The following is a 16,249-nucleotide window of genomic DNA, read 5'->3' on the forward strand; positions in this document are numbered from 1 at the left end:
TCGCTGAAAACAAAGAATTAGAATACATAAAACTCATTGGTTACCATATTCACATGTAAAATTTAAGTATGTCGCTGATAATATATATTTCTTTATTATTTATTTTGGACTTCCTTATTTTGGAGATTTCTACTGTAGGACTTTTGTTTCTTTGGACTTTTTTTCTTGGACATTTCGGACAAGATTTTTTGGTTTGGACTTTTTGTCCTGTAATCTAATGAAATACTTATTAGCAGATTTGATTTCTGCTGTCTACGTGTAAGATTTTTGGATCGATCTTGCTTCAGTTTACAAGATAGAAGAATTCAAATATTTTGACTTCGGAAAATATTATTTTATAAATGTAAAATATAAATACGTCGCATTGACGTGAAAATACAATACTTGAGTAGAGTGTGAGGCATACATAAGTGGTTAAAATTGGAGAGGGAACACTGATGAGAGTTTTGGAGAAATGTTAATGTAAGAAGAAAGACACTTAGTCACGTTTTGGCACTTGTCGTCAATGTATAGACGTGGTGACTCCTGTTTTATAGATTGACTGAAAAAATATAATTCCTTTAGAATGATGAATATTTAAATCATTTATATTATCCACCTCTTTCTACATCCTGACAACCCTGATCGTCCTACACGGAAAAAATTAATTTAGTACATTTTACGAAACTAATTTTGGAATAGCGGATACGGAGAGGAGTTTAGTATAAGATAAAACAGAATCAATAGTAATATATGATGACTGCGTTTCTCGAAAACTCAAAAAAAATTCTATGGAATTCACAAATGATCGGTTGGACGTTCTAATTCAAGAGTTTTGTAAAATGTTTAGCCTGAAGCGCATGCGCCACGGAAAAAAATATTCACGGAGAAAAAAACGAATAAAGCAGAAAAAAGAATTTCTTAATGTACCAATGAGCTCTCAAGACCATTTTTTCTCGTCTTCTATAGGAGATAGATGATTGGTTCGACACATGTGACTGCACTCTACAACGCAATGGTTCGCTTGGATTGGCTTATTTTATTCTGACACTAACTTAACGGAAATACGCATACATATAAACGAATTCTGACGCAACGCACATACAATATAACTCGCACTTGTAGATGAAAGAATTGAGTTTCTTTATATACTAACTGAGGAGATTAAAACTGCGCTTGTGAGAAATGTCAATATACTGAATATTAATTTTTAAAAAAATCATTTTTTTAAAAGTTATACAAAATATTTTATGGTTTTTAAAATAACATTTTTTGATTATAATTAGTTATAAAATCTCTATAAAATTTTTCAATTTTTAGAAAATAATTTTATTCTTAATTTTAAATTATAAATAAATTGACAAAAAATTTTCAAAATTAAATTCAAACTCAAAAAATGTTTATATTAAATTGTCTAAAATTTGAAGTAATAACAGTTAAAACTTGAGAAATTAATATATATATTGTCATCGGTAAATATTATGATAAACTATCAAATTTATTGGACTGTAAATTGAAAGAAATTAATAATAATTAAAAGTTTGGATTACAAAAGTACATAAAAAATGTTACGAATTTGGAACAATGAAATGTGAAATACGTAAAAGAAAACAATTATCCAAATGTTACCGGCAGGTAAAGCAGTTCTCTTTTCCTTCCACATATTATATCTATATACAGCAGACAAGTTAATACCGACGCGACGAGACAAGCTTCAACATATCTATTTATAACGCGACTTTTGGTACACCCCGTATAGAATTTTACGAAACTTTGTGTTCGAGAATTCACGATAGACAGCGAAGTGGAAACTCAAACCACGCGTTTTTAGATTGCACGAAACATTTTTACCATTTTCTGATAAAATGTTCACCAGAAAATACGAAACATTTCTACATTCAAGCTTGTTTTATAAATTACAACACTGGTTGCAGTTCCTCGACAATTGTTCTGCTTAAAGTAGTGAAAGTTTCTGGGTTTTTGAAAAACTTCGTCTAGGAATCTTAAATATCCGCTAGTGCGAAATTAGTTTCGTAAAATCTGCTGAACTTATTTTTTCCGTGTACAGTACAAAAAGTTGATTTAATTGTTACTGACGGTTGACGCAATTTAATTGTTAGTATTTTTTTAATGATTATACTAACTCGGACGTGACAAATAAACAAAGAAAAAGTAAATAAGAAATATACAAAAAATTGGATAAAATAATAGAAAATGAAGAATGAAAAAAATGATGAAAATAAAAATTCTAGCTTCTCTGTAAAATTGTAAGGAAAATCAAAAGTTCACAGGGGAATTCGGTAATAAAATATAGTTATCATCAACAAACTGGGATTTTCATTAACGTAGTTTATATGTACAGTTAGTAAAGTGGAAGTAATAAATGATTCCCAAGTGAATGGACTTGGAGTGAAGTAACTAATCTAGCTGAATGTTAACTGAGTGAACATCAGTCGTAGAGGATAGAGTTGGATTTGTCGGTATTTGGTGATAAACGTATACATGCATGTTCGAAACACAAGAAAGGGGAATAGCGTAGGTGTCATATGTGGAGCAGGGAAAATGGTGTTTTGCCACCAATGTCACTGCACTTGATACAACGACAATTTGTTAGTTGCTGCACTAAACAGTCTGTTTCACATCCAATGTTGCGTCTTCGCGTGTATCGGCGTCGTCTGTTACACAAGACCAACTTGTTACCCACGAGCCATTGTCTCATTCGGTCTGATGAATGCGACAGATAAGATTAGATTCCATCCGTACCCTTATTTATACACTTGTGCAAGTAGGCAATATATTGAACTTGTCAATTTTAACGAAATTGGTACTATTTCTTTTTTTTTATTTTAGCAACGGGTACAGCAGTTGTAACTATCAAAAAATCGTGTTCTTTTAGATTTTTTCAAACTATATATACTTTTAGGCTTGTATCTCAAGAAAGAAAGTATCTATTGTTTTGATGATTTTTTTCTATATTGTTCGCATCCTTTTGAAATTTATTGTTTAACAAATTAATTAATATTTCATTGAACTAACGAGATTATTTAAAACGAAAATAAAAAATTATCTTCTTTACAAATAATGGCACAAATTCAAGATAAACATAAAGTAATACAAAATTTAGAAGAATAATGAACCAAAAATTTAGAATCAATCTTTTTTTCATTCAAATAACTTTTTTCAATAACGCGCGCGTGTGTTTTTTTGTATTGTCCAATACTTAAAAACATTTTTCATTTTCATATTAAATTATATTTTTAAAATAAAAGTAAAAATTATTATAAGCAAAAAAAAGTTAAATGCACATATAAGAAATTATGCAAAAAACAAAAGCATACACAAAAGCCTAAGTTCTGGTATAATAATTTTACTTAAATATAAAATTAATTGAATTTTCAAAGAATATTGAAATGTTATAAAATTTTAATTTTTAATGAATTTCATTAGAAATTTTAAAGATTACTTAGGTTTTGAAAATTTTAATAATTCAATTCTTTCGAAAATTTGTTAAATTTTTTAATATACATATATTTAATTAACTACTAAAAATAGTATATTTATAGACGAACTTTACTCAAAAACAATAAAAAAATTTAATTTTTAAAAAATTATAAATGATTGCATAAATTCAATTATTTTCAAAAGTAATCAAATTCTTTTCAAAATTCAATTATTTTTAAAATATTTAATAAAATTTTTAGCAAAATTCAATTTTTAATAAAATTTTGGACAAAATTTCAATCATTTTCAAAAATTTTCCTCAATTTCATATTATAAATTATAAATAAATTATAAATAATAAAATTCTTTTTAGGAATTCAATTATTTTTATAAATAAAACTCATCGCAGAATTTTAATTATTTTTAATACAATTTTAATCGAATTCCTCTAAAAATGTTTTTGTTCTTAACAATTTTATTAAAAATCGTCAAAAGAAATTAATTATTTAAAAATGTTTTGATAAAATTCTTTATGAGAATTCAATTTTAAGAAATATTTAAATATTTAATAAATTATTTATTTTTGCATTTAAATAATTAAATTCTCGTAGAATTTTCTAATAAAAATTAATTTAAAAATGAATTTCAGTTAAAATTTAAAATTTGAATATTTATAATGATCTTATCACTCCGTTATCTTTAATTTATTATAAAAAATGAAGAAACCGATCACTCCGAGTTGAAGACTCGGAGTAATCAATTTCTTCATATTTTATAATAAATATTCTTATAAGTTGTAAAATTCCAAAAAGATTTGAATTTGAAATTTTTTAAAATCTTTATTCCTGTGAAAAAATAATAATGATTAAATATTTATTTAGAAAAGAAGTTATTGATGTTTTCGAATAATTTTACAATCGTTTATAACAAATAGAAATTTTGTGAATATTTTTTCCAAAATAAATTTAAAATTTCTTAAACAAAATTTGATTTATAACATTTTTTTTACATAAAACATGTACTTTGTTTATGAATTGTAATTGAGAAGCAGAAAATGTGCAAAATATTTTCTACTTTTTAATTTTAATTTTCCAACAATTTTTAAATTTTTTTTTAGAAAAAAGGAAAAAATAGCTGCATAATTTTTATTTGTCAAACAATTAAGTTTTTTACATTAAAAAAAGGATAATATTTTGCAGGATTAAAGGATTTACATTTGTTAATTACCTGAAACGTTTGTTACAAAAATGCTAATTTTTTTTAGAAACAAAGAAATAATGAATAATAAAAATAATAATTTTTTTAGATTAATAAAAATATTTTTGAATTATTTGAAAAATAAAGTAGGTATAATATTATCTATCAAAACATACCTATCAAAAAAACAAAAGCTCACAAAAGTCTAACTTGAAGTGTAGACAGACTGGACAGAATACAATGATTATTATAGTTATATTAATTTAAATTTAAGAAAAATTAATTTATCATTTCATGATTTTTCAGTCCAACTCTTAATTTCAAAAATTATGTAACAATGGTCAAATTCTGCTTACAATAAAATTGGTATAACAATAATTTCATAGAAATAAATATCAGAAATTGGTCACAATTCTTGACTCGAAATCAAATAAAACTTTTTTTTCAGTGCATAATGAAACTGTAAACTAGAAAAAAGTTTTCTGAATGAATAGATTGAATGACTTGATTAAGTTATATAAATATGAAGTGCAGTTGGTTCAAGAGAGATTCTTTCGAGCTCTCAAAAACTTCCTTTATTATGCAGTCTAAAAAATTTAAAATACCTTGAGTCAATAAAATATTCTCGACAATCTACGAGAGCAAATATTTGTCGAGACATTGACTTCAAAAAAAAAAAGAATTATTATCTTTTAATAAAGCAATTCTTATCCACTTTCAAATAGAATAATTACAAGAAACTTGTATCAATTTTCTAATTTTTAGCAAATATTTTGTTTACTTTTAAATAAAATTTATTCAAATAAAGAAATATTTCCTGTTTCGTCTGGTTTTAAGTTTATGGCAGAAAAATTCTAGGAAAGAGGTACTTAATTTTTAAAAATGTAAATAAGTTCTATGAGCGGCAATTGTAAATTTCGTTTTGTCTGGAGAAATTTATATGTAAGACACAAGAATAAGGAAATTGAAGTAAGAGAATAAGGCAATGAGAAACACGCACTACCAATTTATTTATCTCGAAATTCAATTTTCACATTATCATTGCCTTAGTATTACCTCATTATTTTTCACTTCACTAAATTTCTAAATTACCTCATTCACTTTAGATTGTAAATTTTTCAAATACGTGAAACGGTGCGATTTTTTTCATATTTTGTAAAGATATTTTTATTTATTCACTTATGAAAACGTAATTTAATTTATGAATTTATAAAAATAAAAAACTATTTATATACAATAAAATTAAAAATTTTCTAAATAATTTTTCTCTAATACAATTAATTTTGTAACTTCAAATATTTTTCTAACAACTTTTAAATATCTAGAAGCAATTTTCTAATAAAATTCCGTCTTAAAAAATTTTTACTAATAATTCAATTTCGAACAATTCTTTACAGATAGAATTCTTTTCCTAATGAAATTGTTTTTTAATAAAATTCCTTTTCAAATTTTCTTTTTCTAAGTTCATTTTCTAATAAAATTTAATGTCTAAAAACTTTCTTCGAATAAAATACATTTCCTAATAATTATTCCTACAATTTTCATTTCTAAAAAATTTTTGTCTAATGTAATAAAATTTATTTTTTAACCCCTTGGCTGTCAACGAGATTTCCACTGTTTGGGCCAAAAGTGTGTTGAAAAAATGTTTAATAGATTTTTATGAAACTTGGTACCCTAAGGTTTCTGGGGTCGTTGATTACGAATCTGATATAGGTTTCTCGAAATTCAAAATGGCGGATCCAAGATGGCGGAAATTTTTTTGAAATTCGTCGAATTTGCTTGAAACTTGTTACTCGGGGGTTTTAAGGGTCGCAGATTACGAATCTAAAAACAGTTTTTCAAAATTCAAAATATCTGGTTCAATATGGCGGAAAATTTTTTAAAATTTATTGAATTTGTTTGAAACTGGTTAATCTGACATCAGTATGATAATTTTTGGTGAAATCAAATTTCGATAAATACTCTGAAAAACTAATGTCAGATTCGTAATCAGCGACCCTAAAAACCCCTGAGTATTCAGTTTCAAGCCATTATAATTAATTTTTGCTTCCTCATGAGGAAGCTTTGCATTGGTGACGATTTTCAATTTTTCAAAAGAAGGTTATATGGACTCATTTTCATCTAAAACATATGTATATTCAATTATGAGCAAATGTCCAGATGTATGTGTGTGTGTGTGTGTGTATGTCACAAAAATTGTGTACAAATTATCTCAGACAAATTTTGATGGATTGTCCTGAAATTTTGCAGGTTTATTGCAGTCATTAATACCTAAAATCTGACACAAGGATTTTCGAAAATATCTACAAAAATCTTTTTATACAATTTTTTTAAAATTCAGAAAAAATTTTTTTTTGTATTTTTTGAAATAATTTTTTTATTTGTTAATATTTTCATTAATTTTTCTCAAAATTACATTCCTGACAAGAAAACGAATCAATTGATGTATACAAAGTATATATTTTATCAAAATTTATCAAATTAATAAATATTTTTCTTTTTAAAAAAAAATTCAAATTTTGTATTTTTTTCATAATTTATTTAATATTAATATTAATATTTTGAAATGATTATTCTATCATAAAAAAGAAGCAATTGGCAAATGAAAGTGTAAATTTCACCAAATATTTATATAACAACTTATAAATTATAAATGATTTATTTATTTTTAACAAATCTTCTGGACGAACCCTTTTGTACATAGTTTTTCAAAAGTTTGCAAAACCGCAATTTTTATACATTAAGGAAGCTAAATGGTCATGAAATGAACAACTTGTTTATTTTGTCGTCCGCCATATTGGATTCGCCACTTTGAATTTTGGAAAACTAATGTTAGATTCGTAATCAGCTACCCTTAAAACCCCCGAGTAACAAGTTTCAAGCAAATTCGACGAATTGTGCAAAAATTTCCGCCATCTTGGATCCGCCATTTTGACTTTCGAAAAACTGATGTCAGATTCGTAACCAGCGACCCTAAAAACCTCCCGAGTATTACGTTCCAAGTCAATCTGGTCAATTTTTTTATTTTGTTTTTTATGGAAAACGAATGTCATATTCGTAATCAGCGACCTCGAAAACCCCCGAGTAACCGGTTTCAGGAACATTTAAGAAGTTTTTAATCACTTTTTTTAAATTGCGCATACATATATGCGTCAGCGACAGTCAACGGGTTAAAAATTTTTTTCTTTATAAAATCAATATAAAAAATATTTTTTATCTAAAAAATGTTCAACCAAGGAACTCAATATCTGAGTCTTTTTCTTCTAATACGACCAATTTGTAAAATATTTTTTTATCTATAACAAAATTAAATTTTCCAAACTTTCATTTTTTAACAAATAAGAATTTTTATTAATAAATTTAATCTTCCAATTAAGTTTAATTTATAAAGTAGGGGAGAGTAGTCAAGGTTGGATCAGGTTAAGATTGTTTTCTATAACTTCTCCTGTCTACCGAATTTGACGATTTTCTCTTATATTATTGGAATTCTACTAAAATGCAATGTTTTTGATAAACATTGTATAAAAGTTGGTGTCGCTATGTGATAAAACGAAATAAGCGCCATTATCCAACCTTGACCACCTATCCAACCTTGACCACTCTCCCCTACAAAAAAAGAATAGATTTTACAATGTTTAAAAAAAAATTTTCACAACAAATATTTTATTAGATAATGATTTTTTCAATATAAAATAAATATTATAAAAAAATTTCCTGAATATAATCAGCACTTATCTATAATCATGAGAAATGAAGATAAGAAGATTTTTTCATTCTAAATGAGTAGAAAATTAAAATGAGGATGAAAAAAAGAATATAGAGCAAAGTAAAGGAAAAATTAAAAGATAAAAAAAGACATATATAAAATGAAGTAGAGATTAAAGTAAAAATGTAAATTGAATAAGATAAGCGGGGACAAAAAGAAATTTGAAAAAAAGTAGGAAAAATTCGAAGATAAAAAACGGATATTAAAAGTTGATGACGAATTATATTAAAACTAAAATTTTTTAATTTTCTATTGAAAAACATTTTTACTAGAAGCTTATTGCCATTTTTTATAGTTTTAAAAAATATTTTTAATAATTAGTTGTAAATATGTACAAAATATTTTCTACATATTTTTATATATAAATGACGGGTTCCACGTCAAGTGACCCAGGTCAAAAATTTACATGGAATATTTGAAAAATTTGTAGTTTCTGTAAAACAAAACGAAAATACGTTTTCTATTTTGGGTTTTGCTGCTGTTTTTCAACACTTTCTAATAGTGTGAACAAATGTAGAGAAAAAAAATTATTTGACCTTGAAAAATTAAATTAAAAAATAAAATTTCATTTTTTTATCAAATGGGCAGTTTTTATTTTTTTTAAAAAAATTTTATCATAAAGGTGAGGTTTTTTCCTAAAAAAAATGTATAGGTCAAAACGTGGGACAAGAACTTTTAACTGGTCAAATTAAGCATTTACTTCTGCCGTGCACCGTCCCACAGTGGAATTTTTTTTACAATTTACTATTAAAAAATGTCTATAGCTTACAATTTTTAACCGATTTGAGTGTTCTTTGTCTTAAATTAAAGGGGAATAAATTCTTAAGACATCCTTCGAGGCCGATTTTGGAGATTTTAATTATTTATAATTTTTTTTAAATCAAAGTTAACAAATTAATACACTTTTTTAAAAAAGGAGGTTTATTTTCTTATTCCGTTGATGCACATGATCTAAATAAATTTAAATTCATCCAATATGACCACCAGATAATTAATAAAGCATAAAATAATTTATTTCAATTGTTATAAACAATATATAGCCCAACAACGAGCAGGGGCGGTGGATTGCAGAAGTAAATGTTTATTTTGACCAGTTAAAAGTTCTTGTCCCACGTTTTGACCTATACATTTTTTTTAGGAAAAAACCTCACCTTTATGATAAAAATTTTTTTTTAAAAATAAAAACTGTCCATTTGATGAAAAAATGAAATTTTATTTTTTAATTTAATTTTTCAAGGTCAAACATTTTTTTTCTCTACATTTGTTTACACCGTTAGAAAGTGTTGAAAAACAGCAGAAAAACCCAAAATAGAAAACGTATTTTCGTTTTGTTTTACAGAAACTACAAATTTTTCAAATATTCCATGTTAGACCAAAAATTTAAACTTTGACCCCCTCCAGTTTTTATATTTGTTTAAATAAATTAATAATATTTGGTATTTTTAATTGTATCTAATAGGACTACTGTTTTTGCAAAATTTTTACCCGATCCCAAACATTTAAAATTTTGACCTGGGTCACTTAACGTGGAACCCGTCAAATATATATTTATGTATGAACGTTTTTCTAGAAATTTTTTATGAGTATGTTTATACAAAATATATCCTAAATATTTTTAGCAAAATATTTTTATATGTATTTATTAATACAAAAATTTTCTATAAATATTTTTATACAAATCGTATATAAATTACCTACAGTATAAATCAATTACTTGTCTATTGTCAAATAATTTTGTATTTTAATCGTCATTTTTATTATTTGCAGTTTTTAAGTTTTTTTTAGATTCTTATTAACGTTCAAGGTAAACAAAAATAAAAATCATTATTTTCAGCAATGATATTTTACTTCAATATGTACAAAAAAGTAAATTTCATTGAAAAATAAGTAGTTTAAGCCAATTTTAGTCAGCCAACAGTTTTCTGAATTCCTTTTCACTAGGATATAAGAAGTCACAGTCAATTTTAGTTAGACAAACATTCAAGGAAGTATTTGTACCTACGTGAATTTTTTTATGAAAAATTTTTATATGTATTTTTAAAACATTTTTATACTTACAAATCTTTTTTAAAAAACATTTTTATATAAATTTTTTTAAAACAATATTAATATGAGTACATATATACAAATAATTCAAAATATTTTCTAATTAATTAACTGTGTTTGTCCACACTTTGAAGTTAGTTTTTGTGTATGCTTTTGTTTTTTTTCTTTAAAAAGTATTGTTTGCCAGATTGAAAAAATGCTGATATTTTTTTATGATTTGTAATAAAACAATTTTTGAAATTAGAAAATATAAATTTTGTTTATTATATGCTTTTTCTATAACAAATTTCGTTTGACTGATCTAAACTGGTGCAAATTTTTCTTCTTTTTATTCACAAAAAATATGAGAAAATTGTTATTTGTTAAAAAATTATAATTAAGAAATAGAAAATATACCCATTTTATGCATAATTTATATTTCTTAATAACAATCTTGTTCAGAAACTCATTCTTTTCTTTTGGAAAAGAAACATTATAGGTATTCTTTTATATTTGTCAATTACAAATTTTAATTGAAAATTAAATTGAAACTTTTAAAATTTTTAGAAAATAAGGAAAAAAATTTTACTCAAAAAAATGTTACATTTATTTACGAATTTCTTTAATTGTAAAATTATTCGAAAACATCAATAACTTTTTTTTAAATAAATATTTAAATATTATTTTCCGTAGGAATTAAAATATTTCAAAACATTCAAATTCAAATCTTTTTAAATTCAATAATTTATAATAATTAAAGATGACCGAATGATAAAATCATTGTTTTGTATTATAAGAATATTATTACAGTAACTTTTTCAAAATTATTTTCATCATTTCAAACCAATTATTATTTTCTACTACTTTTAATTATTTTTTTTTAAAATAATTGAATTCCTTAAAAAAAATTTTATTATTCATAAAAATAATTGATTTATTGCGAAGTAATTTATGAAAAATTTGTAAATAATTGATTCCTGAGAAATTTTTATTGTTTATGAAAATAATTAAATGTTTGCTTACTATTTTTGGGAATTTGAAATTGATTTGAAAATAATTGAACTTTTGGGAAGAATTTTTTTATTTATATAGATAATTGGGATTTTGACAAGAATTTTTTTTAAATTTGAATGATAATTGAATTTTATCACTCTTGAAAATAATCGAATTTCTGCAATTATTTGTAATTTTTCCAAAATTTGATTTTTTAAATATGTTTAACAAAAATTTAAATTACAAATTTTTTAATTCTATTATTTTTTTTAAAATTGCTAATTTTATTCTAAAAAGTTAGCCGCGCGAATTATTGCTAGTTAGTTGTAATAGTTTAAAGTAGAAATATTTTTTATTTATTTATATATTTATTTATGTTTTAAAAGAATAATTTTATATAAATTATTTTTTAATATTACGCTTTTATATAAAATATTTAAAACACAAATGTTTTATATAAATATTTTTTTAAAATAAATTACCAATGAATATTGTTCTAAAATAAATATTTTTTCACAATTGTAAATACTTTTGTACTATTTATAAATATACAATAAAAATGTTTTTAAAATTTGAATAAAAAATAAGAAAGAAAAGTGAAAAATAATTTAATAAATGAACAAAGAAAGAAGAAATAAATAAATAAAAAACAGTAAAAAAGTAAAAAAAAATGTAAAAATTGTGGTATTGCATGTTTCTAGAAATTTACATGACCGACAAAAAGCGGAAACGAGAATCCAACGTTGAATAATCCAGTCATTGATAAATGCATCGCGATTTTTCTCATTCAAGATCGAAGCAAGTTAAAATGGACCCTCCCCCCTATTGTCGAAGAAACTGCGAAACGTTCGTGTTCGAAACATTCGAAAACATCTTGAAACGTCTTGCCCAACTGAAAAATCGTCCCCTGAAAAACGTCTCTCTCAATTTACGTCCCTCTGTGTCTTTTGTTTTTTTTCGCTCGCTTCACACGGAAATTTTTCTTCTTTCTCTTCTCTCGGTTGCTTCTCTTTTTTTCCCTCTCACGCAAACCATCTTTGCCTCTGGCTTTATCTTCGTCTTCGAACTTTCAACACATCTCTTCACCTTCCTTACACAATCTCTCTCTTTTCACACTTTCTCGCGCGCACTTTCCATCGATTTCTTTTCTATTTTCTTTCCCTTTTTTTTTCTTATACGACTTCCAAATTTATCGACATGTCTGCAAATGTTCGCAGTACGTCTGCAATCTTTTGGATTTTTACTCGAGGCGAATCGATTTCAGAAAAAAAATCTCGAATGTAGAAGAGAAAATTTTTTTTTTATTTTCTATTGATGTTTTATTTTTAAATTTGTTGTTTATTAATTTTTTTGTTGAAATGAAAACTGACGAAAGGAAACTAAATATTTTTTATTTAAAATTTGTTTCGGAATTTCTTTACAATCATTCGAAATTATTAGTTTTTTATTTTTAGTTCTTTTTCGGGAAAAATGGGGAATTTTTAAAAAAATTTAATTAGTGTTGGACTTTGTAAATTTATTATTTATTAAATTTTTATTAAATAAAAAACTTAAAAACTGATGAAAAGAAATTAAAAATGTTTTTTATTGAAAATCGTTTGGGAATTGTTTTTTAATTTTCCGAAATTATTATATTTTTTACTTTTAGTTTCTTTTTCAAAGAAAAGTAAGGGAAACTTTTTTGGAATTTCAATTAGTGTTGGATTTTTTAATTTATTATTTATTAAATTTTTTCTTATATAAAAAAGTGAGGAAAGGAAATTAAAAATTGTTTGGGAATTGTTGTTCAATTTTCCGTCTGTTAAAATAAATTTTTTTATTTTTAGTTTCTTTTTCGAGAAAAGTGAGAAAATTTTTTTTCTTCAAATTTCAATTATTGTCTGACTTTTAAAATTATTAATTATCTTTTTTAAAATAAAAAAATTCAAAAAGGAATTTAAAATGTTTCAATTAAGAATCGTAATTTAGGAATTTTTTTTTAATTTTCCAAAATTAATAGCTTTTTATTTTTAATTTTCTTAATTTTGAGAAAAGTGTGAGAAATTATAACTACTTGGGAATCTTTAATTTTTCCAAAACAATGTATTTATTTACTTTTAATTTCGTTTTTGAGAAAAGTCTGTGAAATTACATAAAAAATATAATTTGTATTTTGAGATTGAGTGAAACTCTGAACTTATATTCAAAGTAGAAGAGTATCGAAAGCAATAAAAGAGGAGAAACTGCAGATTTCAAGAACAGTAACAATCATTGAAATCGTAACAGTTTGTATCGATTTCAAATACTCTCGCCTCTTTTTTTATATATGAAATTCTGCTTTCGTTATCAATAAAAATCAAATTGTAGATTATGTTCGAAAATCTTTATAAGAAAAATTCCTTTTTCAGCGCAATCAGAAAAAAAGAGACAACAACAATTTATTTTTATACAAATTTAAAATACCACTCAGTTATCAATTTCTTGTTGTATAGTAAAACTATTTCTATTATTTATTTTCTTATATTTATTCTTTCATTATATCTTTTTATCCCTCCTTTTATTTTATTTTTGGTATTTTTATTTAAAATAGGTATTCAAAAATTATTAACTTTTCATTTTTAAATTATATTTTTTAAATTTATTCTTTATTTATAATTCATGTTATTATATATATATTACTCATCTCTTTATTTTATGTATGTTTACTAATTTTTATTTATTTTCTAAGTTTTGCTTCCCTTAATTTTAATTAATTTTTTCCTATTTTTAATTTACTTTTTTATTTTTCATTTGAATTTTCCAAAATTTTCAACTTTTCATTTTCTAATTTTCTTGTTTTTTAATTTATTATTTATTCAAAATTTTAATTAATAGGTATTCATTTTTAATTTATTTACGCTAATTTGTATTTTTTTCAATTTAATTTTAGTTCAATTTACTTTTTTTTATTTTACCAATTTTCCTTTTATCATTTTCATTTTATTTATTTTTATTCCATTTATTATTATTTTATTTTTATATTTATTATTTTTTTAAAATTTTCCACAAACCTATTTTTAATAATCTTTAAAAAATTTTCAAAAACTGAAAAAAAATTTTCAAAAAGAAAAAGTTAGTTAGAAAGTGCAAATTCTTTCAAAAATCGAAAACTATTTATTTTCACATTTTTTTAAGAATAAAAAAAAACTTTAGACGCAATTGAAAAACTTTTATTGGTACAATTAATGGGAAAAGAAAAGTTTTGCCATCCGTACATATATATATATATGTCATCGCTGTATCGTCAACTCGTGTATATAGTATTTCATCTGTCGCAAAAAGAAATATTGGTTTTCTTTATCGAAATACTATGTATGTATTACAGTTTCTGCACGTAAACCAACCAACACCATCTGATAAATAAAAAAAACTTCAACATAAACAGTATTCCTCATACATTTTAATATTACACGAATTTCTCTATCCGCACCTCATGAATAAATCGACTTGCAATAATCAAATCCCAGGGAATATCAAATTTTTATCAATTCTTCATGTGTATTCATTTTCAATACTCTTTGGAAAAAACGGATTTGTCATACATGAATTTCATTCATTTGCGTTTTTATTTTTTTTAAATTTGATGAAATAAAAATAATCACTTTACAATTGTAAAATTGCATAAGAATTAATATTTTGTGCAACACCTGCTGGAAAAGAGCTACTTTTCTTTAACATAAATGCAGCACAAAGTTGTCAATTTTTGCACATTTAAAAGTGTACTTTCCTGTACACTTTTCTGTAAACAGTATAATATACACTATAATCAACATAAAACTATATTTATTGATTAGAAAAGTATAAAAATTACTTTTTTCGGTAAACAGGTGTTGCACATAGTACTGTGTGCAACACGTACGAAAGAAGATTTTCCGACTTCGTGCAAATTACTGCCCTCGCTTCGCTCGGAGCATCAAACTTTGCACTCGTCGGAAAACAGCTTCTTTCTGTACTTGTTGCACAATATACTATTGTATTTTTTTATTTTTATAGTATTTTTGCATTTTCTGCAATTTTTGTATTTCTTAATTTTTTTGTACTTTTGTAGGATTTTCTGTATTTTCTGTACTTTTCTTATACTTTTTGTAATTTCCTTTTTTTATTTTTTGAATTTCTATACTTTTCTATTTTTCAATTTTTTTAATTTCAGTATTTTTGTATTTTTTTATATTCTTTAGTTTTGTGTTTTACATTTTCTGTATAATGTTTGTAATTTTTAATTTTTTCTATTTTTCTACTTTTGTTTTCTTATATTTTCTGTATTTTTCTGTATTTTTTGTATAAGTAGTTTTTGTAATTTTCTATTTTTTTATGTTTTGAATTTCTGTACTTTTGTATTTTTGAATTTTTTGAATTTCAGTATTTTTTGTATTTTTGTACTTCTTTATTTTAGAATTTTTGTATTTCTTGATTTGCGTTATTTTTGTATTTTTGTGCTCCTTTATTTTTGTATTAATGCATTTTCTTCATTTTTATATTTTTGACTTTCTTTTTTATTGATTTTTTTCTATACTTTTGTAGTTTTTGTATTTTTTTATTTTTATATACCTACTTCTGAATTTTTTTAATTACGCTATTTTTTATTTTCTGTACTTTTGTACACCTTTTTATTTTTGTATTTTTTAATTTTTCACTTATATTACATTTTTTCGATGTTTTTTGTATTCTTTCTTCAGTAAAAATTATTTTCCTTTCAAAGTTTTATATATAATTTACAGATGCAATATTTAAAACTAAAAAAAGTATTTTTAAAAAAATCCGTTTCACCTTCATTTTTGTTACTAATGGTAAATTTTTAATGATAGTGCAGTAAATGAAAAAACTTTTTGT

General features: G+C 23.8%; 1 protein-coding gene across 4 annotated transcripts in view; it reads left to right on the top strand.

The window, feature by feature from the left end:
* The window catches only part of LOC122510014 (disks large 1 tumor suppressor protein), a 1,103,313-nt gene that overhangs the window by 449,778 nt on the left and 637,286 nt on the right, over positions 1–16,249 (top strand). The window lies entirely within an intron of this gene.

Source organism: Leptopilina heterotoma, unplaced genomic scaffold (assembly GCF_015476425.1).
Source record: "Leptopilina heterotoma isolate Lh14 unplaced genomic scaffold, ASM1547642v1 Lhet_65, whole genome shotgun sequence".
NCBI lineage: Eukaryota > Metazoa > Arthropoda > Insecta > Hymenoptera > Figitidae > Leptopilina > Leptopilina heterotoma.